This window comes from Zeugodacus cucurbitae, chromosome 6, assembly GCF_028554725.1.
Source record: "Zeugodacus cucurbitae isolate PBARC_wt_2022May chromosome 6, idZeuCucr1.2, whole genome shotgun sequence".
Taxonomy (NCBI): Eukaryota; Metazoa; Arthropoda; class Insecta; order Diptera; family Tephritidae; genus Zeugodacus; species Zeugodacus cucurbitae.
In genome coordinates, this window is record NC_071671.1 from 22,306,195 (window position 1) to 22,333,517 (window position 27,323).

The 27,323-nt window shown below is 36.9% G+C and overlaps 1 long non-coding RNA gene across 1 annotated transcript in view; it reads left to right on the forward strand.

The window, feature by feature from the left end:
* The window catches only part of LOC128922512 (uncharacterized), a 62,027-nt gene extending 35,436 nt beyond the window's left edge, over nucleotides 1-26,591 (forward strand). The window contains exon 3 of the long non-coding RNA XR_008471736.1: nucleotides 24,664-26,591. This is a non-coding gene — a long non-coding RNA (uncharacterized LOC128922512). The remainder of the gene's footprint in view (nucleotides 1-24,663) is intronic.
* Nucleotides 26,592-27,323: the final 732 nt, after the last annotated feature.

Here is a 27,323-nt window from a genome sequence, read left to right on the forward strand (position 1 = left end):
TGCGGCTATATGGAATGGAGTGCTCAGTGGTACACTGCGTGCTTCAAGCTCTGTATTTACAGGACTCACGTTTGTATTTTTTTTCACGGTATATGCTTTTCGTCAATGTTTTCATTATATTTTCATTTTGTCGCTGTGATTTAATGAAAAGATAACATATTTAATGAATAGTTACAGTGGTGGGCATAAAATTGGAATCAATCTCAAATGCCATTATTAAATATCAATATTCATAAAAGTTGAAATAAATTTTTTAATTGTTGATGAACATATTTTAAATAATGAAAAGAAAAGCATTAGAAAATACAGCAGCGGGCATAAATTTGTTTCTTTAACCAAAATTATTTTTTTCAAATTCAAATATTCAAAATATTTTATTTATGTATTGAAAATAGAGACCTTATCTCTTTGCCATTCAACTGTTTGAGTCTCTGGTATCTTAATTTTTAGCGTCGCCACTGTATACATTCACTCAGATCTAGTGTCTCACTCATATATTATAAGAGAAGAATGTGCATCTTTTCAATTTCTCTTTCCAAAATTTTATTTAGGCCGCGATTATTTATGAAGGCAATTCTCTCCTTTGTCTTTAAAAAGGCAATGCTTATACTCTACACATTCTCTTACTCGCCACTTACAATTCGCCAATTAATTGTTAAGCTTATACTTTCTTCGAATTATCAATAGACATTTCAGACCTGTAAATAATATCACTTTAATTTAATTGACCTAGCGGATCAAGTCTATTAGGCTGTCTTAAGCTATCAATCAGCTGACGCTAAATTGCTCATCAGCCTCACTCTCTTCCGTCAATAGTCCGAGAGTGAGTCTTACGCTATCAATCAGCTGCAGCGGTACTGTTTTCATTCCTCCCATTATTTATATCCCTCTATCTTTCTTTCTCTCTCTCTCCCAGCCAGTCTCTCTCAAATTCTATTACCATTTCTAATATATTTATTTTTTTCTAATCCCGTTAAATTCCCCTAAAATATTTTGTTGTTATATATGCACATTTACCGTTATATCTATTTCTTTATTTAATTGCAGTATTTTCGCTTGTCTCTTTCGTTTTGTCTGTTACTCAGTCACGAACATTAATTACCAATTTAAATGCAAAAATAGTTTTTATACGCGTTGGTTGATGAAGATGAATGCCGGATGTGACTGCGATTGAAAAGGACGAACCCCTGATTAAAGCGACCGCGTTGTGTGGTGATGTGCTGTATTGCAATATCTCCAAATCTAAGAGGTTCTTTGTCACATTTGATAAATGCATAAGCATGTGTTGAATAAGTGACGGCAGCCTACTTGAGTTGACTCAATTACGTGTGATGTATGACGCCATGAAACTGTGCCTTTTCTTTTCATAGGTTGGTGAAGATTAGAAGGCATTAAGCAGAAAAAATATCAAATTCCCACCTGGTGGAGGCTTTATTGTTAACGACAGGTAGGGTACTCAAAGACTAAAGGTTGGTGGCTTAAACTAGGCGATGATAGCTTTAGCTCATTGTTCATCGCGGTGTAGTACTTAAAGACCAAATAATCTCATTTAAAGCAAGTTCTTTTGCCTTATTCCATTATGCGATCGAGTTAAAGTTGAACTATTGACACCTTTTCTTTGAAGCGAGGGCCTAAAACATCTTTCAATATTAAAAAACTGGTGGAAGGCTCGGAGAGGTCGTCTGTCGTCACCAATAGACGATCCTTCAGAGAAAGTTGCCACTTGACTTTCACTAAAGTCTTTTGCACAGAAAACCAATTGTTTTCAAAAGCTTATATCCTCAAAGCTTTCTACTTTAAGCCTTGTGCTTTCATCGTGAAAGCTCGCAAATTGTAGTAATAAAAACGTTAAAGGTAATCACTAAAAGTAGGTCACAATACAGGCTACCACATGCCTTTGTGGGCTAACCACTAAAGCTTCCACTAAATTCCTCCACAATTTGACATAAAAATTCATTTTAATAATAACTAACACAACATTTACCCATCAATCAAAATGAAATAATTCGCGGAATATAATAACCTTAAAACCATGAATCAGTGATTCGTTTGAATTACCGCAATTGTGCAAAAATAATTCCATCATTTTGAAAAATTTATTTCCGTGCCAATTCAAAAGCGCTATGCCGGCATATAAATTGGCATTTTGGTAGATCTACATTTGCCACCCGTAAATGTAATAAATCGCACAAAAAATACATTTATGATTTAGCAATTGTCAGCATTAAAATATGAAAAGTAATATTATTTTTTATTCGAGATGAGCGCAGCTGTCAATACAATGGCATACATTACAAAATTGGGTCAACACTTTAATAATAAAACATTTTTAGCCGAAAATAATAGCATTCTAGAAATATTTTTTTCTACATTTTGTGATGAATTGTGCGATGAAATAGACACACATAGCCGTAAATTTGTTTAATTCACATAGCAAAAGAGTTAAGTGGATATATTGCAGTTTTGAATTGAGCATACAAATTTGTTCTTAAGCAAATATTTTTACTAAATATTAATCATTGTAGCCTAATGAAGTATTTAAAAAATAATAAAATGAAAAATTATTTAATCTAGATCTAATATAGATTTATTTATATAGATTCATAAAAAATATTTTAATTTATGGAAATCATAACCGAAATGGTAAATATATTCTACTTAACAATTCGTTGGCTACTCAATCTTTCCAGGACCTCTAAAAGAACTTAGGAGAGCTATCGAATTGAAGTATTAATCAAAATATTTCGAATCAGAACTCAAACAGGCCTATGAGGAATCAAGTGATATTAATAGTACTTTGCATCATTTTTCATTCCCTTTAAATATCTCAGACCAAAAATAAATTCAACAAATAGGTGAGGAAATGTTTTGAAATATCTACCCAATGTATTACTCTCCGTTGTTTAAGTGAACTTTAGACCTTTTTTAGACACTGAATTACCCTGAGCTATGGCATGCATATTAAATTTCTTGACGATGCCTTATTTTCTCATTCGATTACTACTCGACTTTAAAGTCAATATATCTGATGGATATCAAGATACCGATATACATATGTAGGTTAAAAGAAGGTAATAATCCATTTTGTTCATGATTTAGATTTAGCACTATATTCACAATTCTCATCTAATATTATACTATGATTTTCCTACCGATCGATATATGAAATCAATGGGAGGATCGGACATCATCATATTCACCAAATATGGGAGAAAAATACCGATCGATGTCGTTTACATTACCATATCTGTTTACTCCATACATGTCTTCTTTATAGCCTTTTCACACAGGAGTTAATTGATCAATAAACCGATCTCTGCTCGATTTAAACGCCGGTTAAGATCGATTTGTCATACAAAATAATTTTTGATAGAATTTTAATCGACTTGAAAATGAAATACAATTCTGCGACAAAGACCGTTTTTGTAATTATATATATGTATGTTCTTTGTCTGCTGATGAAACTTACCTAACTAACTTCTTATGAAAAGCAAAAACAAAAATGTGTAACAGCTGATCGGTTACCGAGTAGCCAGTAGTGTTAAAGGCAAAAAAGAGTTTCTCAATTTTGATTGCTCAATTAATTTGGCTATGTGAAAACGCTATTACCATCTTATTTCGTATTTATAGTTTGAAAGTCTAATGTCGTTGTAGATCGGTTACCGGACGGGACCGAGGAAGCGTTTGAGTGAGATTAGTGTAAAAAATCACCACTCATGCTAAGCGACCTAAACTTATAAATATATTTCATATATTGACTGACAATCTTTAAGTGTTCATCGAAGCAACTGAAGTCAATGTACTTAAAATATGTCTGCTTATTTTTAACGGATTTCGTTAATTTGTTGTGTTGTTAATCCGTTGGCAGATATCAAAAGTATTCATATTAATAATAAAATTGTTAATCTTTATCTTTCTTAATGCTTGTGTTATCGATTGCAAGGCAAAAACCGATTGAACTTGAATATCTGCTACATGTAAAATGGGCGTGGCCTTGATCTGATCCATCTATGAAAAACTAGTGATTTTGTATTTATGTCACTATATTAGAGGATGCTCCTGCATTTCTAACACATCAATCTTCTCTCAAAATTGGTCGTATCTATCGGTACTTTTTTATAGAATTAGAGTGTTTTAAAGTAGGTTTTGAGAAGTACCGTTATACATAGTGTGGTGTGCGTGGTAGTTAATCAAGTTTTGTTTCCATCGCACATTTAAGTGAAATTTTCTATGCAACAACAAAATTATATATATTATATGAAATGGACTTATGTCCTTTTAGCAATTCTAAGTTACAAGAATGCATTTATTAAATGTGAATTTTTAAAAATTTGCACGCATTTTTTATTATTCCACTTTTTAGTTTCATTTTCAACTTTTGCTATTTTTTTATTATTTTGGCTTTTCCGAATGCGCGCTGACACAAATTTTCAACAAATGAAAATGAAAATCATTCAATTTATGCAAATACGCTGAGCTAGTGAATGGTGTACATTACAATATATGTGTGTGCATGTGTTAGTGTGTGTTGGACGTAAGCAATTTTTAGGCGATCAGCAGCTCATCGCTATGCCATTTTACAACTAAAAATCCTCTGTGCTGCTTGTTGGCAATTAAATATAGTGCGCTTTTTGAAAAAAAAAACATTATTTTATTTTTATTTTTTATTTCATTTTTTGTTTTTAATTTTTTATGTTTTTGTTTTTGTTTCCTTTGCTATACTTACTGCCACACAATTTCCTGATTGTCTTTATTGTTGCACCACTTATGTGTATGCAAGTAGTATAACTGTCAGTTGGTTTGTTGCAAATCGGCGCCAGCAGTTAACTGTACACACTCGTTCACAAATGCGCGCTCTCATAAAACATTCCAGCTGAGCAAACGGACTGCACAAAATTGAAATAAAAAAAATTAAAATAAAAAATCACGCAACTCTGTTGTAGCTGTGCTGTGTGCAGTCGTAAAAATCTGGCAACGCTGCAATTCATTAAATTTTTCAGCATTCGTGCAGCAGCGTTTTCCGTTTCCGCCGCCAGTTGCTGCCACATCGCTTTCAACATTGACATCCGCACTTCCGCCGTTGCGTTGATTTTCTCCACATTTCTCAATTTATTTTTTAATATTTTGTTGTTTTTATTTTACATTTTATTATTTTTGTATTTTTACATTTTTTTCCACTTTTTGTGTACATTTTTAATTCTGCTGCGGCGCATATCATACAAAGTGGATACATTGTGGCGCCGCCATCCATTGAGTGCTTGTTTGCAGGCATGCTCCCAATTTTTTGGCGTCGCTGTGTTGTAATTTTTCATTTGTTTGTTGTTGTAATTATTATGTTTTTTTTTATTTTTGAAAATGTTTGTGTTGTGAAGTATCTGTGTCAGTTAGTTTAAGGATATATTGACTTAAATGTGTTCTTTTGTGGAATGATTGTCTTGTGTGTGAGTGTCCTTGGAAACATTACGTTTTCTAATAACGATACATATTCGATTAAAATAGAGATATATTCTTAAAATTAATAAAAGAGACTATAGCAAATATTCTTATATCGCCTTCGGAGACAGAGTTTATGAGAAAAAGATTCCTATTGATCAACTGTTGCTAAAAGACTCTCTTCATTAGAAGATAGTTAGGCGATATAAATGGCCAGGCGACATGAACTACAGATTGTCACTAAACGATTTCGCGAAAACCCTTTTATAGATAAAGTTGTAGAACAGTCTGTAATTGGGGCCAACTTTTTTTGTATCCAGCTGGCTCTGGAGTTCATATTCGGTATTTCAGATAATAAGATTATGAAAAAGATTTACAAAGGTATAGTAGTGACACAACTTTTCTTAAAGAAAATGTCACTTTCTTCTCTGGAAAACATTTATCTACAAAATCTACAAAAGAACTCCATATTGACAAGAAACGATCCCGTAGAACTCTCTTTTAGGAATATCTGTTCAATAGTCTAAACTTGAGGTAACATGTACAATAAAATTAGCTCCGTAGTTCGTTGTCTGCATTTCAGACACAAAGATACAGTGGCGAATAATGGTTTCACCGACGCAATGCACTTTAAAGGAGATGTCACTTTTTTCATTCTATAAACAACTAGGTATAATTAACCTTCAAAGCTAGGGCTCCTTTCCTTTCGGACTCAAGAACCACGGGTAAAAGGAAACAACCTCGCTGGAACCCTTTTTAGGTAAAGATGTCTCCGAAGTTGAGGTAATCTTACTGTACACATCTGAGTCTGAAGTTCGTAGTCTGTATATCAGATAATGTGATCATGAAAGACAGTCTTTAGATTCACAAATATACATAATCTCCAAAGGAACGTTAGATCGGCATGAAGTGATTTCACTAGAACTTATTTTAAGGAAAATGTTTGAACTGTGCAACCGTTCCTACTTGGAAAGACGTCTTTCTGTGTTCGGGATGGCTCCTAAGATCCGAAGTGAGGTTCAATGGGTATCAAATAATCCATGATCCCATAACCAAGTACTAACTTTTCGACACAGGCGCGTATTAATCGCAGTCCTCCGGAGTGGGATAGGATTATCGTCGGTAAGGGGTTATTACCTTATCAGAACTATTTGGAAAATATTCATCACAGCTCATCACAATTTCACTTAGGGTGAAAGAGGGTTGCCACAATTTCTTGCAGGACGAGCTCAACAGCGGATCTATTACTGATGAAACTGTTGAAAGCTAAACTTAGATCCATGATTCCACGAACAGGCCATCTCTTCGGGAATATGTGGATCTTTGTGGATCATATGAAAAGATTCAAAAGCTTGTGGTAACAAATATAGAAAGTCCGTCGTTACTTCGACATTTCTAACTCTCTTCTTCTTCAATGGCTTTTTTACATTCCTAATGACTTCATTATTCATATATACATATACAATAATCGGTGAAGGTTTCTCTTCAATTTCTTTTTACTAATTATCAATTAGAGGTCATTATCATCATTTGTGAACCTGAGTTTTGATACAAATAAAAAAAGATTTAAGTGTTCTAGAAATTAATTAGAAACATTTTATGATTTGTCATGGAGATTGATAAGGTTATATTTAAATGAGATCAATTTCTATAGATTTTCCACTACTACATACACTACTTAACTTAAAAATAACCATGAATACAATACAGAATTTTTAAATTAAATCACTTCACTCCCCTCAAACGAAACGAACGAAACTTAAACTACTGGCGATTTCGCATTAATTCATTTTATAATTCCCCATTTTTCCGTTTCATTTTCATTGTAAAATGCACAATTTCCTTTCATGCATTTTCACTTCATTTCACTGTGTTATACACCTCCAAGCTCGCTTGATTCACCTAGTTTTTCTTTTGCCACTCCCCCATTTATATTTCCATTTTAATTGTAATTCCGCTTGGGAAGGAGAGAAAAAACCAGAACACAGCCCGTCGGCCATTTTCCGGCTGACATTGTGCAATTAGCGGCAAAATAGGGCCAAACGGATGATTTATCTTAAGGATACCGGGCTAAAAGCTGACTGTAAATGCCGGCGTGGGTGCATACTCGTATGTGTGTGTGTGCATAGTCCAGTGACACTATGCGGGCGTTGAGTTCAAAGAAGTGGAAAGCAGTGTGAAGTGAAACGACAACAACAAAGCAAGTGAAATAGTCACAACTGCCACGGTTTATTAGTGTGGAAGACCAGCAAACTGACCGGAGGTGGGGTAGGAAATTTTTAATAAATCAACGGAAATTAATGAAAATTGTTAGACGAATATTTTATAAGAAAGTGTCCGGTAACTTCTAAGTGGTTTAAACTCACAGCTTTTCACTTTGGGCTGCTGAAGCTTTGACAGAAACCGTATCGATACTGCACTTAAATAAATACTTCGAATTACGAATATAAACTGAAAGGAGTGCAACAGCAAGAGATCAGAAGTAATAAATATTTCTCAGAATTAAGATTCATAACCCTGTTTTCGAGGATTTTAAGTCTTCTTGAATGAAAATTACTTCAATCCCTTGAGCAACTCCTTTCGGATCGGGCTTATCATAAGAACTGTGGAGCTTCATAGAAAATTTCAATCCAGGGTATAGGCTTTGGTTCTTACAAATTTTGAGGAATCCCTTCAGGCAGATTTAAATAAGCTTTAGATCGAGGCTGAGGATTTAGTGAAGTCACTTCATCATGGATGATCCAGAAATTTTCCCAAATAGATGGGATTTCGTTTGCATCAAGGCCTTGAGTCTCCTGTATAAGGTTTCTTGTAGGAAAGTTCATTGTCCTTCCCTTAAGTACCTTGCGTATTGGGATCAACCGAAGAGTGAAATGTGAATCCCAAGTGCTCCGCTTGATTTCCATAACATTCAAAATAAGGAAAGATGTAGAAACCAATACATATTTCATTCAAGTTAAGCCCCCGAAACTTCGCCGACCATCTTCGTTATATGCAACAGGAAGAAGTCTCGGCTAAAGATAATTATGGGGTTAACTTCGGATGTCATCCTCATGGTGTGACCCGTACATGGAGATGTGGTATTCGAACCTTTGATGAGCTGATGAGTTTAGTTGTAGGCAGGATCTTTAGTGTGTTACTTCTGAATATCCGATTTGAAGGATCCATCTAGTTTATTGATGTTATGTTTATTGATGTTGTAGATATGAGAAGAAGCTCCGTCTGAAGGAATGAAGCTCTCGGTCAAGTGAGCTCTTGCGAAGCCCGTGCTATTTTTTTGGTAGAATATACCAGAATATATATTAGTCCGTCAATAAACTTACTGAAGGGCACTATGTATCCGAGTACTGCCTCCGATTTCTTTGGTATAGACGAAAAATATAATTTCTTCAAATTTTCTCTACCGACCCACTCACTGCACTAATTTCATTAGAAGCCCAGCGCCATATTCATTATTATAATTATCACACAGTTGACCGCAATGCCAACCGAGGCTACAAGATGCCGCTAACAAATTGCAACTAATACTAACGCCAACAAAAACAACAATGTGGTGGTAGAAAAAACAACAAAGCGTGCCTGAAAGATGAGAATAATGAATGATAACAAAGCAAAATGAACTTCCGCTCATTAAAGCTCGCGCCTTCCGACAGACAAACCGTTTAGCCGCAAAAGCATTGCCTAGCCGCGGGTCCATACTGGACCATCCGTGCTCACACGCAAACGGTGGTATTTATGGATCCAGTGCTGCCACACCATTGTCTTTGGCTTCTTCCTTTGTCGCACGCTGCCATGGAAATGCTTTAGGTGATCTCTCGGTGTGTGTGTAGGCGTTTCGCTGCAATTGCCGCCAAGCTGGTCTTAAGCGCTGTGCATTTGGTCCACACCTCCATACATACAGGCTAACTTGTTGCTGGTGGCATCAAATTAGTAAATGTATTTTAATTGCGATAAATAAAATGAAATCAAATTATCTTTGCCATGGAGCAGAGCCGCCTTTCTTGCTTTCAACAGAAATCGGGTTCATTGAACATATCAAGCGGTGTTGTTGTTGTAGCTTGTGCGGAGGCTTGCCTTGATAACCGCCGTTAGTTACTCCAGTTTGTAGCCTTTTACAGTTTTAGTGTTGTTGTTATTATTATTCTTTTTGCTGCTTTTGTTCTTATTAGCGCTCTCCTTTATGTCATGGCCTCTGTCACCAAGTCAACAAGCGGGTGTCACTTTTCTATGGCGTCGCATTTGGAGTGCTGCAAGAAGTGACAACTGTGCTAAAGTGTTGCACGTTATCTTTGCCTTTTCTTCTTGTTACTTCTTATGCATTATTTATCGCTATTTTCCTTTTTTGGCATTCTTTTATTTATTTTTTCACTTTCTTTCTTTTCTTTTTTTCTTCTTCTTCGTAATTGTTTTTGTATTATTTCCTTAGCATAATTTTTAATTGCTCCAGTTTCAAGTTGTCTTCGCCAACGCTGCTGTCAATCTTCCGCCCTTTTCTTTTTTCCTTTGCTCTTTCAACCTTTACTCTTCTGCAGTTCTACAACCTTAGCATCCAACAGCACTAGGTTAAGCCCCTAAGTGGGTTAATTAACTACAGTGATTGCACTTCAAGCAGTTAGTGAATGAGTGAGTGAACGCCTGGAGGTGTATGTATTTGGTGGCGCGCTGAAGTATTGGCAAGCGGAAGCGTCAGTGAAGCTTCATAAGTGGTTATCTATTATTCCAGGGTTGTATGGAGTTCGTATTTTTTTTTAATCTGTAAACTGTGGAAATGATGGACTATATTAAATTTAATATTGAAGATATGTTACTTGGGTGTGTGATCCGGTTAGTTGTCCTCAAGAAAAAACAAATATTTTTCGCCAAATATATCCATTTTTTCCGGCAGATCACACTTGGTATACACCAGTTTTCCGACCGAGAGGACAGCCTTCGTCTTCTTCGAAGCAGTTTCCACGTTTTCCGACAATTTCTTGCTCTCCCGTATATTCCAGTGGATTCAGGTTTTGTCGACTGTATCGAAAGGATGCAGAATCTTTATCGTGTTTCGCCTAAATAGTAGTTTCACAGTTGAAATGGTGGTCTGTCATTATCGTGGATTTCTATTACGTTATCATAAGTAGTTAATAGTCGCTTTCGGGGAATTTACAGGATTTTACAGGTTTTAATAAGTGAAAACGACAATTGGTGAAATTTTGATAACAACCATCTACGCCTCTTTCGATAGCGGCGTTATCCTGTGGTGAGCCTATGTACTACTGGCACTCATATGAAGCGAAAATACTATGAGCTGAGATCCACTGAGTTATTTGCACTTAGCAAGGTCCAGCTCGCGGTAATCATAGGAGTCCTTATTGGCCACTGCCCGACGGTGTTACATGCCGTGAGACTAAATATCCTGATGGATGCAAATTGCCAGAGTTGCATGGAAGAAGGGGAGTTTGAGACATAGAGACACTTAATCCTTCATTGTCCAGCTTTCGCTAGACTGCGGCTGAAACATCTATGTACGACAAACTTCGGAGAACCAGCTGAACTGTCCTGAATACAAATTAGTTGCCTGTACAAATTCAAGATAGACTCAAAGCGCTTTGTCGTCACTTGAGTGTCTTGGGCATCCATTTTGAGGAGGCATCACAAAGAACTGGCTTTAGCTGTCAAAGTGAGATTTTCTGTGGCACGGGAGATCAGCACCTATAACCTATTCTAACATCAGCAGTCGAAAGATGATGGGACCTATCAGAAGTTTAAGTTATAAATAGAAACCTTCGATGTTCCGATTTGTTGCTTAAAGTAACTTATTCAAGTCAAAAATATATTATACTTCTCGGAGGCTCGAAACCTTCTTAGAACTATTTAGAAGAAGAAGTTGTCAAAGCTTTTAATAACTCAATACCTTCAATACGTAGCAGCAGTCATTGGCACACACTGCTAAGGGCTCGTTGGCTTGCGCAACTGCAGAATGTTCGGGTATATGCTCAAAAATTTAAAATATATGTATGGATGTGAGCGTCGGCATGTGCTTATGTAACAAACGCTCGCCATTCATCAACGTGTCTCAGTCGCGTTCACCAATCTCCCAAAGCAATAAATCATTGCCATCAATTTGTCGTCATGCGAGCCAAAGTAGCAACAACAGCAACAAGAAAAGGAACAATAACAGCGCAAAACAACAACAAATGCCACATTATTAAATGAAGTCAACAACAGTTCGAAGTGAACTTGCCATAACCGCAACGTCACACTGAGCTTTAGCCGTCATCATACCATGCCGATGCTCAAGGGTCTTCCTCGGAGCTCGACGCGATACTCCCTGAATGCCATCATAATGCGAAATACGCTTGACTCGATGTTTGACTGGTACCAGTGTATGTGCTGGCTGTTGGAAGTTGAGCTGATTGCCGCCTTGCTGCTTTTGTTGCTTTTTTTGATGTGGCCATTAACTTTGTCGCCGATGCAATTGTTCGTTTTGTACTCAGCGCTCGTTGTTGTTGTTGCCGTTGATGTTATTGTTGCGGTTTGAAAAATAACCATTGACCCGTAGCGACGACATAATCGTGATGACTTTGACTTCATTTCAGCGCATATCGATTATTTTGCCAACGGCAGCGGTCGGGAGCAGTCAGGAGCAGTCAGGGAACTGTAGGACCAGAAGCAGCTATAGAAGTTACCTTACGGCCAGCACAGAAATAAGCAATCAAGTTGGCGAGCAGTTGTGGAGACCAAAGAGCACGCTTCTTACTGTTCAGCTCACTTCCTCCCTTCCACTTTCACTTCATTATGTCCTAAATATTTGGCGCGTCGGTAACACCAGAACTTTTGTTGCCTTCTTATTGTTGCTTTTGTTATTGCAGTCGCTAGTTTTTACTCTGTTTACTTCAAATTGAGTTTCACTGTTTTTCAATGTCTCTCAGCTGTTGCCACCCATTGTAGTGCAACGCATGCTCCCAGGTGTTTTTGGCTTAGCGCATTGCTTTGCTGTTGTTGTTGCTTTCCAGTATCAGTTTTTCTTGTATTTTTAATACTATTTTGTCTATACTTCGTGCTATGTTGCTTGTTGTTGTTATTGACTGATTTTTCATCAGTTTGCCGGTTGCAGTCTGGTTGTCTTCACCGGTTGCCAATAACGGTTATGGCAGTGGCATCGTTGGCGCGTCATTCCGCCCGGTGTGATTGATGTAAACAACCGCGTAAGCATGCCTCTGAGTATACTGAAGGTTTTAAGGTGTTGTGTGAAAATTATTGATTTGACAAGGTTGATAAGCCATTAGGGCTTTAGTTCAAGCTGGGGTTGTACTGTTCAGTTGGGTTGTCTTATTCAGTTGAGTTGTATGCAAGTTAGATTGCAAGATTTTGTTGGGTTGTCTGAGATTCAGTTGGATTGTCTGCATCAGTCGAGTTGTTTGATTAAGTTGGGTTGTAAGATTAGATTTGTCTGATTCTACTGCAGTTCTATTGTTTTTTGGTCTTATTGTCGATTTCCCGTCGTCTCTATCTCGTTCTGCTTTCGTCTGACGAAAGTCTGTATTTGAATACGAGATAAGTGTCTCAGCAGAAAAGCGATAATATAGCTTACGGCTATCTCCTTAGTTCTTCACCTTATTCTTCTTCTTAGTTAGGAGCCACTTACGCGGTTATATCCGAGTTAACAACAGCAAGTCATTCGTTGCTCCTTTTGGTAGTTTGGCGTCAATTGGTAATACAAATGTAAGGCAGGTCGTTCTCCACCTGGTCTTAACAACGGAGTGGAGGTCTCCCTCTTCCTCGGCTTCCACCAGCGGGTACTGCTTTCGTCCATTCGGCCTAGTAAAGATAAATCCCGCTTCTATTTTTTCACCAGTTCAAAGCTGATATTCATCTTTCTTCTCGACTTCAACATGTACTGCATTGAATACATTCAGGTTTGGCCAAAGGCGATAAAACTATACCTAAACAACCCATCCTCGTATCATTATCGCCTTAAAACAAGTTCGTTCTCAAGCACTTTTAAAGGGTGATTTTTTAAGAGCTTGATAACTTTTTTAAAAAAAAAAACGCATAAAGTTTGCAAAATCTCATCGGTTCTTTATTTGAAACGTTAGATTGGTTCATGACATTTACTTTTTGAAGATAATTTCATTTAAATGTTGACCGCGGCTGCGTCTTAGGTGGTCCATTCGGAAAGTCCAATTTTGGGCAACTTTTTCGAGCATTTCGGCCGGAATAGCCCGAATTTCTTCGGAAATGTTGTCTTCCAAAGCTGGAATAGTTGCTGGCTTATTTCTGTAGACTTTAGACTTGACGTAGCCCCACAAAAAATAGTCTAAAGGCGTTAAATCGCATGATCTTGGTGGCCAACTTACGGGTCCATTTCTTGAGATGAATTGTTCTCCGAAGTTTTCCCTCAAAATGGCCATAGAATCGCGAGCTGTGTGGCATGTAGCGCCATCTTGTTGAAACCACATGTCAACCAAGTTCAGTTCTTCCATTTTTGGCAACAAAAAGTTTGTTAGCATCGAACGATAGCGATCGCCATTCACCGTAACGTTGCGTCCAACAGCATCTTTGAAAAAATACGGTCCAATGATTCCACCAGCGTACAAACCACACCAAACAGTGCATTTTTCGGGATGCATGGGCAGTTCTTGAACGGCTTCTGGTTGCTCTTCACCCCAAATGCGGCAATTTTGCTTATTTACGTAGCCATTCAACCAGAAATGAGCCTCATCGCTGAACAAAATTTGTCGATAAACACATTTCGAACCGAACACTGATTTTGGTAATAAAATTCAATGATTTGCAAGCGTTGCTCGTTAGTAAGTCTATTCATGATGAAATGTCAAAGCATACTGAGCATCTTTCTCTTTGACACCATGTCTGAAATCCCACGTGATCTGTCAAATACTAATGCATGAAAATCCTAACCTCAAAAAAATCACCCGTTATAATACCGAAGAGGAGTCTTGGAGCGATATTATGTCTATAAAAGAAGATCCATCTACAACCATTAATGAGCTTCATAACCATTCGCATATAACAAGTTTCTGTGGATATACGATCTGCATAATAAGGAACCTACTTTTAGGAACCTAAAACTGCATATTTCTTTTCTGTGTTCGAGTTTCATAAGATAGTCTATAATGAGTTTGCAGATATTATATCTACTTTGAAAATTAAGAATTTTATACAAGGAATTGTTGACAAAATACAATATTTTTGATGTGAACTGAGGCTATATGCTTTAAATTGCAATACTAACAAATTCTCACAGTTATACAGACATTTCAATTAAAAGTTCTTTATCAATTTATACAAAGCGCTGACAATTTACATCTATGCTCTTATATTTTCTTCGTCTTTTGTCCGAAATTTCGAAAAATTTACTGTTACATTTGATGTTGTGTTGACCACATAGTAATGCTTTGTATGTGCATATTTACTTTCACAATTTCCATAAACCACAATTTGAAACTAACCTCAAAAGTGAGCAACATACATGCATATCTCTTTCATTGAACAAATTTCTCTTAGTTTGCTCTTACTCTCTGGTAGTGGTTAGCACAGCTAACTGCACTCATTGTCACTGCGGTATGTCCTTAGTAATTGCCCATAAACCTTAGTAAAGACATTCTTTGGTTTTACTACACTGCTCGTTTCTTGCTTAGGAATGCTCAGTTTGTTGGGGGTTGGAAACTGTCGTATTTAGTTTGATGCCTAAATGATTTCATTAATGCTTGTTAGATTAAATGGATGGAATATGAAGAAGATTCTGGACAAGACTCCGGCAAAAGAAAAGCGATTTGCAAGTGGTCTTCCGATTTTTTTGAAACTTTGGGAAATAATAGTCTTATATAAGTAACTTTTAACCCCAAAAATAATTTTGAAAAATTTTCAAAATGGCGGCCGCTACGCCATGTTGAAAAAAAGTGCAGTGTTTTTTTCAGAAATTAATATCTCCGAAACTTCTTAATCGATTTTAATGAAATTTACAGGCGATATAATTAATAGTACGTAGTTTAATGTTATATTATGACCAAAAAAAAATTTCCAAATTTTGACCAAAAAAATTTCAAAAAAAAATTTTGAGTTAATTTTTAGTTAATTTGGCCACTTTTTTCAACTTTCTAATAAACATTTTTCGATTCCTTATGATTTCACCTTTATTTAAAAAAAAAAGAAAAGTTTGGAGACTTGAATAGTTTTCGAGATATTGAGATTTTAGTGGGAGCGCGCTCTACGATTTCTATGTACTGCGTTGCCGTACCGTTAAACGTGCACGAACCTGCATTAGCTACCCTGCACAACCAGCTTTGTGCAGCACATTTCTCACAGTCTGGGGATTTATATTTTTTTTGAATTCGACATTTATATTATTCGTTATCTTTACAGCCGAAATGCGCGGGTTACGCTTGACGGCAACTATGGCATTGCGTTCTTCGTAGGGAGTCAAAGCTTTAGGTCTGCCCGACCTGTGTTTTATATTTAGATCACCATTATTTGTATACGATTGTATAATGTTATAAACACTAGAATGACGTTTCCCTACCTCCTTGCCAATTTCCCGCAAAGTTTTATTTTCCAAATATAATTTTAATATTAATTTTCTTATTTCGAGCGAAATTTGTACACCACGGCCCATTTTTTATTTTATTTAACAACTAATTACACTAAACTCTTGCTTTTCCGCTTGATTATGTAGTTTTCTGTCCGGCTTAACGAAATAATTAAAAAAAATTGATCAAACGCAACAAAAACCAAAATTATACGACACACTGAATGAAGTGTACTTAAACTATTTTGACGACTTTTTGGCTGCTTTCTGAAAACTCAACGTCTCAGTGTCGCCACAAGAAAGATAACGGTACAGCAATCACTCAATAACGATGAGCATAATGCTGTTCTTAAAATATGCATAACGGATTTTTTTAAATTTCTATTGAAATTTGTTGTTTGAACGATTTTTTCTGTAAATTTTTGCTGTACCTAAACTTAATTCATTCACTGTACATCGTTAGAGATTTCTAAAAAAATAGGTAAGTTTAAATAGATTTTAAGTTGAACGGCACCTAAAGCAATATTTGTGTTTCCACAATGCCACGATATAAATGCTTTAATCCTTTTAAAAAGCAGCGACATGCTTTAGTTAATAAATCAAATGTCCGCCCTGTTTCAAAAGAAATAGTTGAAACATTTTCAATTGATAGCAATAATTTTATTTGCAATACTTGCCGTTTACAAGTTACAAAGTTGGATCCATCAACATTGATACAAATGCAACAATTATTTCACACTGTTGAAAATGTAAACAAAGAAGAGTATTGTCAACCAGATGATTTAGATAATAACGCAATGAAAAATATTAATTTTGTTTACGAAAGTGAAAAAGATATTGAAGAATTAAATGAAATTTTGAGAATATTAAGTATTTCACCAATTGTTAGCTGCAGGGATCTTCGTACGCAGGCGGCACAAAAGAAAAAGGTAAGTGAAATTCGGGAGGTTTTTGAAAATAAATTAAAAAAAGTATTTCAATATGAAGAAACTGAAAGATCTAAAAATGATTTAGAAGATTTTATTGATGAAATTAAAGCAGAGTTAAGAAAAAATCCTAGCAAATCTCGAAAAATAGAACTGTTAACAATGGTTCCAAAGAGTTGGAGTACTCTCAAAATAGCAACCGAATTTGAAGTGTCATATAAACAAGCTCAAAAAGCTGCAAATCTTCATGCTTCTAATGGTATAGGCACAACACCAAATCCTCGAATTGGAAAAAAATTATCAGAGGAAATCGTTACAACAGTTCGAGATTTTTATTACGATTCTGACATTAGTCGTCAGTTGCCGGTCAAAAAAGATAGTATATCTGTCAAACAAAATGATAATTCAAGAAGATCTCTTCAAAAAAGATTAATTTTAGGGAACTTAAAGGAAGTTTATGCAACTTTTAAGTTACAGTATCCTAATTTAAAAGTTTTATTTTCAACTTTTGTCAAGTTGAGACCCAAGGAATGCATATTTGCTGGTGCTAGTGGCACACATTCTATCTGTGTTTGCAAAATGCATGAAAACACAAAGCTTTTAATTGATGGTGCAAATCTTAAAGAGCTAATCACAGATGAAAATATTACATTTTTAACATCATACAAGACCATTTTGCTTGCAATGATTTGTAAGTCAACAACATATATATATTTAATAATATAATTGTTTATATTTTTACTTGTCTCTTTATCCTTTGTTGTTTAAAACAAAGAAATATACGTTTATTGATGAATTATACAGGGACCATTTGGAGCGAGGAGTGGAAATCGCGGTGCGCGCTGCCACTAAAATCTCAATATCTCGAAAACTATTCAAGTCTCCAAACTTTTCTTTTTTTTTAAATAAAGGTGAAATCATAAGGAATCGAAAAATGTTTATTAGAAAGTTGAAAAAAGTGGCCAAATTAACTAAAAATTAACTCAAAATTTTTTTTTGAAATTTTTTTGGTCAAAATTTGGAAATTTTTTTTTTGGTCATAATATAACATTAAACTACGTACTATTAATTATATCGCCTGTAAATTTCATTAAAATCGATTAAGAAGTTTCGGAGATATTAATTTCTGAAAAAAACACTGCACTTTTTTTCAACATGGCGTAGCGGCCGCCATTTTGAAAATTTTTGAAAATTATTTTTGGGGTTAAAAGTTACTTATATAAGACTATTATTTCCCAAAGTTTCAAAGAAATCGGAAGACCACTTGCAAATCGCTTTTCTTTTGACGGAGTCTTGCCCTTCTATTAATTTTCCAAGCATTTTGCTAGTACTAGGCTGAACGGAGATTTTAGATCCGCCAGAGATTTTGACATCTAACTTCGAACTGAATCCGACATATGGATGTTGCACCGCAGTCGATAAGTTCTCGAATTGATAACAATACTGAATTCAATTGGAATCCTCTAACTAAAATAATATCTTCAAGAAACCCAATGTTGCCGTCCTATGGGTAGGAATTTATGGCATTTTTTGGAAGATTGTTTTTTTAAGATTCGCTCTTATCCACAGCTTATGATGTGAGTTCCTTTGTGTTCCAAGACCGATAAGGTAAATTGCTCAGAAATTGGAAGACAAACTTTCTTTGTTAAATTTATTCAGTTCTACAAGGACAACATTGGTCCAAGACTTTCCAACTAATAAAAATACATTTTTCGAGATTCAAGACGAATGGAATTCTTTACGCAGCCCCATGAGATATGTAACATACGAGGTTGAGAACTAATGGCTAATTGAATTTGTTGAAAACCGCTACGAGAAAAAACTTTCATAATGTTATATTAGAGGCAATCTCAATTTGAAACCGAGACCCTCCTAAAGGTCATCTTCGGAATTGCTTTCAATATATCTTGATCTCTCAGAAACAATTACATTTCTTGCTTTCAGTGCAGCACATAAGTAAGAAAAGTTCCATTCACTAGTACAAACTACCGGAACCCTTACATTGAGAGAGCACAGAACGGTGGGTGAAGAGTGGAACATGGATGAGTAAGACAAGATGGGAGTAATTTGAGTCCTTCCAAAGCTGAAGCTGGTTTGGATCGGACAACATATTTTTTCTGTTAAAAATAATGAGAAAGTGGAGACACCCGAAACCGTTTTTGAAACCGAGACCTGTTCCATACTCTCAGCTACCACAATCAATTAAAAGTCCTTACCAAAAATTTGTATTACTCTTGACTGCGTCCACTTCAATTAAATCCAAAATGAAGATGAAGTGCACTTTTAGTGTCGACAAACCAAGTCATTGTCGCCAGCGTACTCCATACCACGGTCATAGTTTTCGGAATATCCGCAACACACTTGGCAAGTTCCGTACGTAAACCGGATAGAGGGCTGAGTGCCGCATGGGAACAGCAAAATGTCCACAGCTCCAGCTCATCCGCCCATATACCAGCTTCGCTGTACACTGTGCAACAGGATGACAGCCGGCTGAGGGAAGACCGGGGTCACAGATAGCCTGCCGTACGTAAGGAAACCGAAGGTAGTCAGGAAATTAAATAGTGTTGGCGAGCGGTAGTTTTGCAGACGATCAGCTGAGGTGTGTATAAGTGGAGCGGGGAGGTGTAGATAAGTGGAGCTGCAGCGGTGCGGAGCTGATTTTAGTCGGTATGAACAATTCAATAGTCAACTCAATGGGCTGCTAAATACCGTGTAGTGGAATGCAGGTAACCAACAGTATGTGGAAGTTAGCTATGTACGTGGCTCTCGTGTTCGTAGTAATGGCGAGTGTGTGTCGTTGCCGCCTGGATATTTGTGGTTAGCAGCAGGATACATTGCAGGAAGTTGTCGTTTTCGTTTAACCGGCAAATAAGAATGCCGGAAGATGAAGTTTTTGGTCAATGTTGCCACGTAGTACTACCAACACACATACATATCTTCACCATATATTACAGTTGCTATATGAAAAATGCATTGTTCTTGTACTTATTGTTGTTCCTCTTATTCCTGTTGACTTAGGGAACTTGTTAGCTGGCATAGTGAAGCGGAAAGGAATTTAACAGGGAAAATTGTATTCAAACTCTGTAGATGTGTGTTCCTTTTATCACACAGGTAGTTATTTCCGTAATGTACGCATTTTTTACTAAGGTTGCTTGCCAGGATATCTGCTTGTGTGTATATAAGTTTACATATTCCGCATATCCTGCCTTGTTGGCTACTCCATTGCTGTTTTATTGCGAAAATGCTTTCAATAGTTCACTTTTTATTGCTGTTGTTGTTGTTGCTGTTCTTTTTTTGGGTACTTTCTTTGCCCGTTTTTCGAAATTTTTCATTTTGCGGCTTTTTCTAGTCACCTGCTTCAGTTGATTGTAGTCAAGGTTATCTCAAATTGCTATGCCACTTACTATTTTTTGTCTTTTGTTTTTACTTTTCGTCCCTGATGCTCCGGGCTGTGGGTGTGTCCTTCTGATATGCGGTTGAAATATGCGCTTGAATAGACATGCTGGTTTTGTGTATGTCCGTGTTGGTTTGGTTATCTCGCTTGGTCAAAATTTATTAGCTGAGCAAAATGTTTTGTACAAAATACCATTGTCTTTGATGGCTAAGCGTTTTGGGGGGTTGTGAGTGCAGAGTTGAAGTTATGGAGTTTTAAAGACATTTTTGAGTCATCCATCCAATCAGCTCTTCTCCGTAATTTAAGGCCTTGAGTACTTCAGGACAGTTAAATCCAAATATAGGTTGGCAAATATCTCCCTTCCGCTTTTTTGCTCTTTATTCAATGCTTTATAAAAAGTGTTACAGCGATCGGATTTAGTTGAAATATGCGCAGTTTCGTTCGATAATCTGTTTCCGCTTCAAAAATGGGTCGAGTTCATTCGATTTCAGCAGCATTTCGCAGACATTGATTTGATCCGTCCGTCATTTTGCGGACACTCTGGAAAGTCGTGAGACTAAACTCTACCAGTCAGTTTCCAATAGTTCTTCCATATCGCATGTTCTAATTCCTTACCGAAATCACAATGTATCAAGTTAAGATAGGCTCTGTTAAAACCTGATTCGTTTCAAAACGTTTTTAGAAACTATCCGATAGAAGTGCCTTCACCTTGAATAATTCAAATCAAACTGGAGAATGAAGGATGTGCAGACTAGAACTTTATATATAGATTATATATTTATATTTTTAGGGAGTTTTTTTCGTTACGATTTTCAGTGAAGGATAACATCGCTCCCTGAATTCCGTCGACCAAAATCTGACGAACCCATGAAGAAAATGAGTAATTGTTTTAAGATTATCTTACGAGCATACGTCCCTGTCTATAATTATCTCTTAAGCTGAAAAAACGAAACGAGAAGGTTCGCAACTTGTGACAAACGCTCTACCTAAAGTTCGTTACTCAATCAAAACTTCAATTGCCACACCCCCGCAGATTGCACAAACTAGCCGACTTGACAACAGCGTCTCTCAAATTCTGGTAGTAAAACAAAATTTTGTCTGGTTAATAATGAAATTCGTTAAGTTCCATCAATATTGACCCCTATTGTGTGCAACTCGTGCATAACTACAACGCCAGCAAAAGCGACGGTAGCGAAAACAAAAGATGGCTCGCTTCTTCTACGGCGACACACACCCACTGATTGGAGTGAATTGAGATATTTCCGCATACACTTTGACACAATATTTGCCAGGTCAGCAGCGTATAAAAGCTGCCTGTCGCATGCTTAATCCCAACTTCCGTCGGTCCAGCTTTGTTACTACAGCTGCCTGCTGGTTTATGCAGGCAGACCCCACCTCTATTAGCACAAACTTTGTGTTCCATTTGGCGCTGTGGTTCGTCTAGCTTTGGGCTATAAATAATACTCAGCAGACAATTGAGTTTGCGAATGTCCGTAGCTGCATGGTCGATGTCGTGTTGCCGTGCTGCCCTGCTGCACCGCTTCTTTGCAGCAGCAGGAGCCGCAAATGGGGCTGTCGGATCCGACGTCTGCGTTGCGCTAAGGCAACATGTAAGTTTGCATCGTGTAGGGGACCCGTGCAACTGCACGTATTGATCGTCCCTACGCTTAACTCTGCCGGCTGGCGGCTGCGAGCTGCTTTTGTTTCCGCCTTTACCGCTCTGCGTTCCGCACCGTTTTCCTGCCAAGTAAATAATGTGCCGGAGCGCAATCATTGCGGACGAGCGAAATCCTGTATGCGTTTAACTTTGCACCACATTGAATGATTTTATGTGAGCAGGTCAATTTTAATAGCTCATGCATGCCATAGCAGTAGAGTCTAATCTGTGTCGCCTCCCAGTTTTGAATCTAAGCTGCTAAGCCTCGGCTTCAACCGCGCCCTCTATGCCGCCTCGCTTAGCCGATTTCTACCCTTTCAATCATAATAGCTGTCATCCTTTACTTTCACCTGCAGCTGTGACTTTGCTTTATGCAGCTTTTCCAGTGTTTACTTGCTTGTTCGCTTATTCCCCTTCGTTATGCAATTGGATCCTTGTGGCTTGACCACATTGCAAGGACAAGTTCGGGTGTCGTTCATTCTTCGATGGCAATTTTTTGCCGCATAGCTTTATAGAGTTTTTATTGTAGTTTCGGTAAATATTTATGTTGGATAATTCGTGTAAAATCATGGCATCCACAATGTTTATATTAGGAAAATTATTATTATTTTTGGATCCTCTTCATATTTAAGTCTTCATAGGACGAAATTAATAGAATTAGGTTAGGACAGGTGAGGATGAAATGATCAAAGTACTGCACTTAGATATGTGAGACTCCTTGTGAACTCACTTCGTAGGGTTACAATTAATGAAGATAAAGAAAAATCAAGAAATGACGAGTAGACCTTATTTTATATCTCTGGATAGACACATAGATATATGAGGTTTGCACTCCGATCTTTGGTCTATTGTGACCTTCCATGAAACCTACAATGACATCGTTAGTCTCAGCGCTCTGACTAAATCCAGTATAACGCTAGGAATAAGGGAGTGGATGCGCATCTCATTGGATATGAAAGCTCCTGAGTACTATGGTTTGTGGAGAGCTATGAGAAAAGTTGTTCTTATTAACTTAAGAAATTAGCGACCACTAGACTCTAGGCCTCTAGGCCGTTCTAAATCCTCAAGAAGAAACACTTGAAGACTAGATAAAAGACTGTCGGACGGGATGAATAAATTAATTATGAAGACTTAAAAGTTTCGCGCACTTTCGAATTAAATGGATTTGTAAGTACTCCCAAAAGAACTAACATCATGCAGGCGCGAACCGGTAATGTGACAAATAAGGTTCCGAAATTCTATAGACATTTTGTTAAATTTAATGAAAGAGGGATGTTGGGAAGAGAGAAAGCTGTCCCATCGGCCCTGGTAGTTCTTAACGCCATTCAGTCTCGGATCGGTAATGTGATAAGTTGGGTCAGCGGGATGTTGAAAAGCGTCCGATCAGCTCTGGAAGTACTTAAGGCATACAGCAGCCTGTAGAGCTCCTCGACTCATGCTAGTTTCTTGACCGTTTAGGACCTTTCGGTCCTTGGATCTCATATGATATAAAATGCTATATTGTGATCTAATAAGTAAAATATTTTGTGCCTAGATATTTTAACATCAGTTTCCATATTCCGCTGGAACTAATGGTTTTGAAGATTTATTTCTTCAGAGCGCTCCAAAATATGATACCACTTGGTACATATAGCTTCAAAAAAAAAATTTGCATTTCACGTCTGCCTTCAGTACAGTAATATGAAAATTAATCTCATTTTTAATTACCCGTCGAACAAGAAAATCTAATTAAGGGTCACATTGTTACGACTCTCGAAATGGCAAGTTAATAATATTTAACGACAATTGCAGCTAAGTGATTGAATTACGAAATGCTGAAAATGGTTAAAAAAAAGAGTTAAACGCTCCACCAGAAGCGTGAAAGTAATATGAGTAGCTGGACACAGAAAACAAAAAACACAATAAACATAAAGACAGAAACATCGTAAACCCGACAAATAATACAGCGCTGAAAAGTGACAACTAATTATATGCGCCAGTGAAAAAGTAGAAGCCAATAGCAATAAAAGTGAATGGCGAGAAATGAGCAACAGCTTATAAATGTGACTCCCTGAAAAAATGTTGAATGTGTGTTGGGTGTGCCTAAATGTGTTTCAGTGACTGTTTGTTGTTTGTTCGAATGGCTGCATTTGGAAGTGCCCTGCAGGAAATTTTTGAAATACATTTTTATATTGAAATTGGAATCTAATAGATCTCTTATAGCAAATATTGGTTCTCTTTATAGAGTCTGAAAGTCTAGAACTCCAGATTTGGTTAGTTTAGTGAGCAATTTTTATGCATGAGTTTGGGCTCTCCGATTTGTTTCCTCTTTTTCTGCTACTCGAGCTAAGTGGCCTCTAGATAAGGACCTCTGCCATAGTCAATATTGTGGATTTTTTTTGATAGAAAGTGTGTGGTTAGATTAGATTAAGTCTCGAATCTTGGGTTAAAGCCAATTAAAAATATCGTCTAATTTATTATATTCTAACTTTAAGGTAATACCAGATCCATGAAGTCTTAAACTTAAGTTCTTTACGTTAATCTGGAAGATATTTCGTTGGTAAAGCCACAAAGCCTTTTGAAATTCGCAACAAGCGCTGGCATCCTAAATGATGACTTCTCCTCATTAACCAAGTGACGGCACTCCATCTGGTTTCACAAAGGACCAAATCTGGTCTATGTGTGGCGTTGTAGCCTGCCAGAGTAACCTAACCTAACCTAAGTTCTTTATACTTTACCATTACAGTCGATATTCATCTATATAAGGGCCTCTAGTTGGATTTCTTCAAAGCATGATAAGAATACCAAATCACCTGAGTTCTAGGATTTATTATGCGTTTTTAAGTGGATTGATTTGAAGCCAGAGGTGATGAATAAACAGATTTAAGAACTGATCTCTCCAAAATAAGGTAAGCTCTCGACATCAATAGTTGGGGTTCTCCTTTCACAATTTTATAAAGTTCTAAAGGATCTCAAGAAGATAAATTCTATTATTGTAAGAGCTCTGAAGAGAGCTCTGGGGTAACATAGTATATACATATATAGGTGCGAATCCATGTAGAGCAATAAAGTAGACATAAATGCTGTCAACAAGGCGAAAGAACTAATCAACGCTAATAAATATGGCATACAATGAAATGACAATGCCACATGCAACATGCAACACACTGCATGCAGTGGCAAACATATTTATGAGTAGGCAATGTGGCAGCTAACAAATGCGTAATTAACGATGTTGGCGAAACTAATAAAAAGGGTGAGAGAAGGAGAACATGTAGAGTAAAAAGAAGAAGAGAGGAGGTGTTGTAGAACTACATGCTTGGTTGCAATGCAGTCGCAATGTGTCATAAACTACCAGCAAGTGTGGCAATAAACGCCAACGTGGAATGGTTAGTGACAACAACAACAATAACAATAACTACAACAACAACTACAGGAAGAAAATGCAACAAAACTAATAATGTTTTAAAATAAAATAAAAAACTAGAACAATAACAAAAAAATAAAATATAAAATGCAAAAAAAAAAAAAAATAAAACCAACAATAGACAGAAAAAATAACAATTTTTACAGGAAAAATAATAACAACAACAGAAGAGAATTTTACAACAACAATAAGAAAAACTACTATAAAAGATAAAAAAAAACAAAAAAATAATTTTTTTATAATAAAAATAAATAACACAACAAAAAATCCAACAAATATCACAACTTTGACTAAAACATTAAACAAACATTGCTGCCACAATGCATGTTACATTCTTTTTTTCTTATCACCAAGCTGCCCCACACTCCACACCGTTGTCTTAATAAGCGTTGACTTAAACGTCATTACTTTGAGGCAACTTATGACTCTATTTCACCACGCCAAAAAAAGTGTGCACTAATGTCGCCTCGAGTGCAAAAATGTTGCATGCAACACAAATGTGAAGCGTTCACAATACAGCTGCGCTGTTGCTGTTGCTCCTGTCCGACACTCCAACGCTTCCAGCGTAAATATATAAATATTTGTGTATTTTAATGTTGCGCGCCTTCAGGCCACTTGCCGAGTCCACAACACGCTGACTGCCACGCTCGCCATTTAGTGGCGTATAAAATAAATTAAATATTTGCAACTTCTCATTTGCCGCAAAGTGTTGCATATTTGCATTTTTTGCAAGTTTTTATTTTTCTTCACTCGCTTGCCTTGCCAACTCGTATGCGCCTCATTTGCAGCGAGTAACCGTATAATGTGTTGTTGTTGTTTTTGTGTTGGCAAAGTGTCGATTGCCTTAGCTGTGGGTAGCCATTTATGACCGCTAGTTTTACAGTTTAGAATTTATAGTTGTTGTTATTTTTGCTATAGCAGATTTTAAATTTTATTGCCACAGCGCGAGCGGTGAGTAGGCGATTGCAGAGCGTATATTTATATAGTCGCTAGTGGCATTCAGTTGTAGTTGTGTTACATAAATTGAGTTACCATTTATGATTAGTGTTGATGTGACTCATTGTTGCTAATTTAATAAGCGATAAAGACGATTGGATTTAGTTGAATAATTTTGTTTTTATAAATTTATCACATTCTGTAAGATTTTGAAATAATATTAGATTATGTTATAATATCATAACGAAATCGCTGTGAAGTGCAGAGCCGAATAGCTTGCTAGAAAACTCACCTTTGTCCCTATTTTGTCAGGCTATATACGAGTCTATGTGTTCTAGTTATGGATCTATGGATCTCTCGAAAGTTCGGTAAACATAGGTCAACAACCACCACCTGCTTAGCTGCCAAATCCTTCTGGCCTAGATTGGAGCTCCATTGAACTAGGCATCCTTAGCAAAGTTCGTCTTGTAGTTGTTCTTAATGGACCCTTACCAATAGAGATACATACAGTGAGACTAAAAATCCTATCGGACTCAATATACCAAGGCCGTATGAAGGAAAGCGAGGAGTAAACATATTATTACTTTCTCCTACCGAACCAGCCGAATAGGATGGACTTGAAATTCTTCTTCTTGACTGGCGTAGACACCGCTTACGCGGTTATAGCCGGGTCCAAAACAGCGCGCCACGTATCCCTAACACATACAGCTCATCGCTCCATCGTCTGCGGTATTCGCCGTTGCCAATATTTAGAGGGCCATAAATCTTCCGCAAAACCTTTCGCTCGAAAACTCCTAGTGCCGTCTCATCGGATGTTGACATCGTCCACGCTTCTGCACCGTAAAGTAGGACGGGAATGATGAGAGACTTGTAGAGTTTGGTTTTTGTTCGTCGAGAGAGGACTTTACTTTTCAATTGCTTTCTTAGTCCATAGTAGCACCTGTTGGCAAGAGTGATTCTGCGTTGGATTTCCAGGCTGACATTGTTATTGCTGTTAATGCTGGTTCCCAGGTAGACGAAATTATCTTCAACTTCAAAGTTAT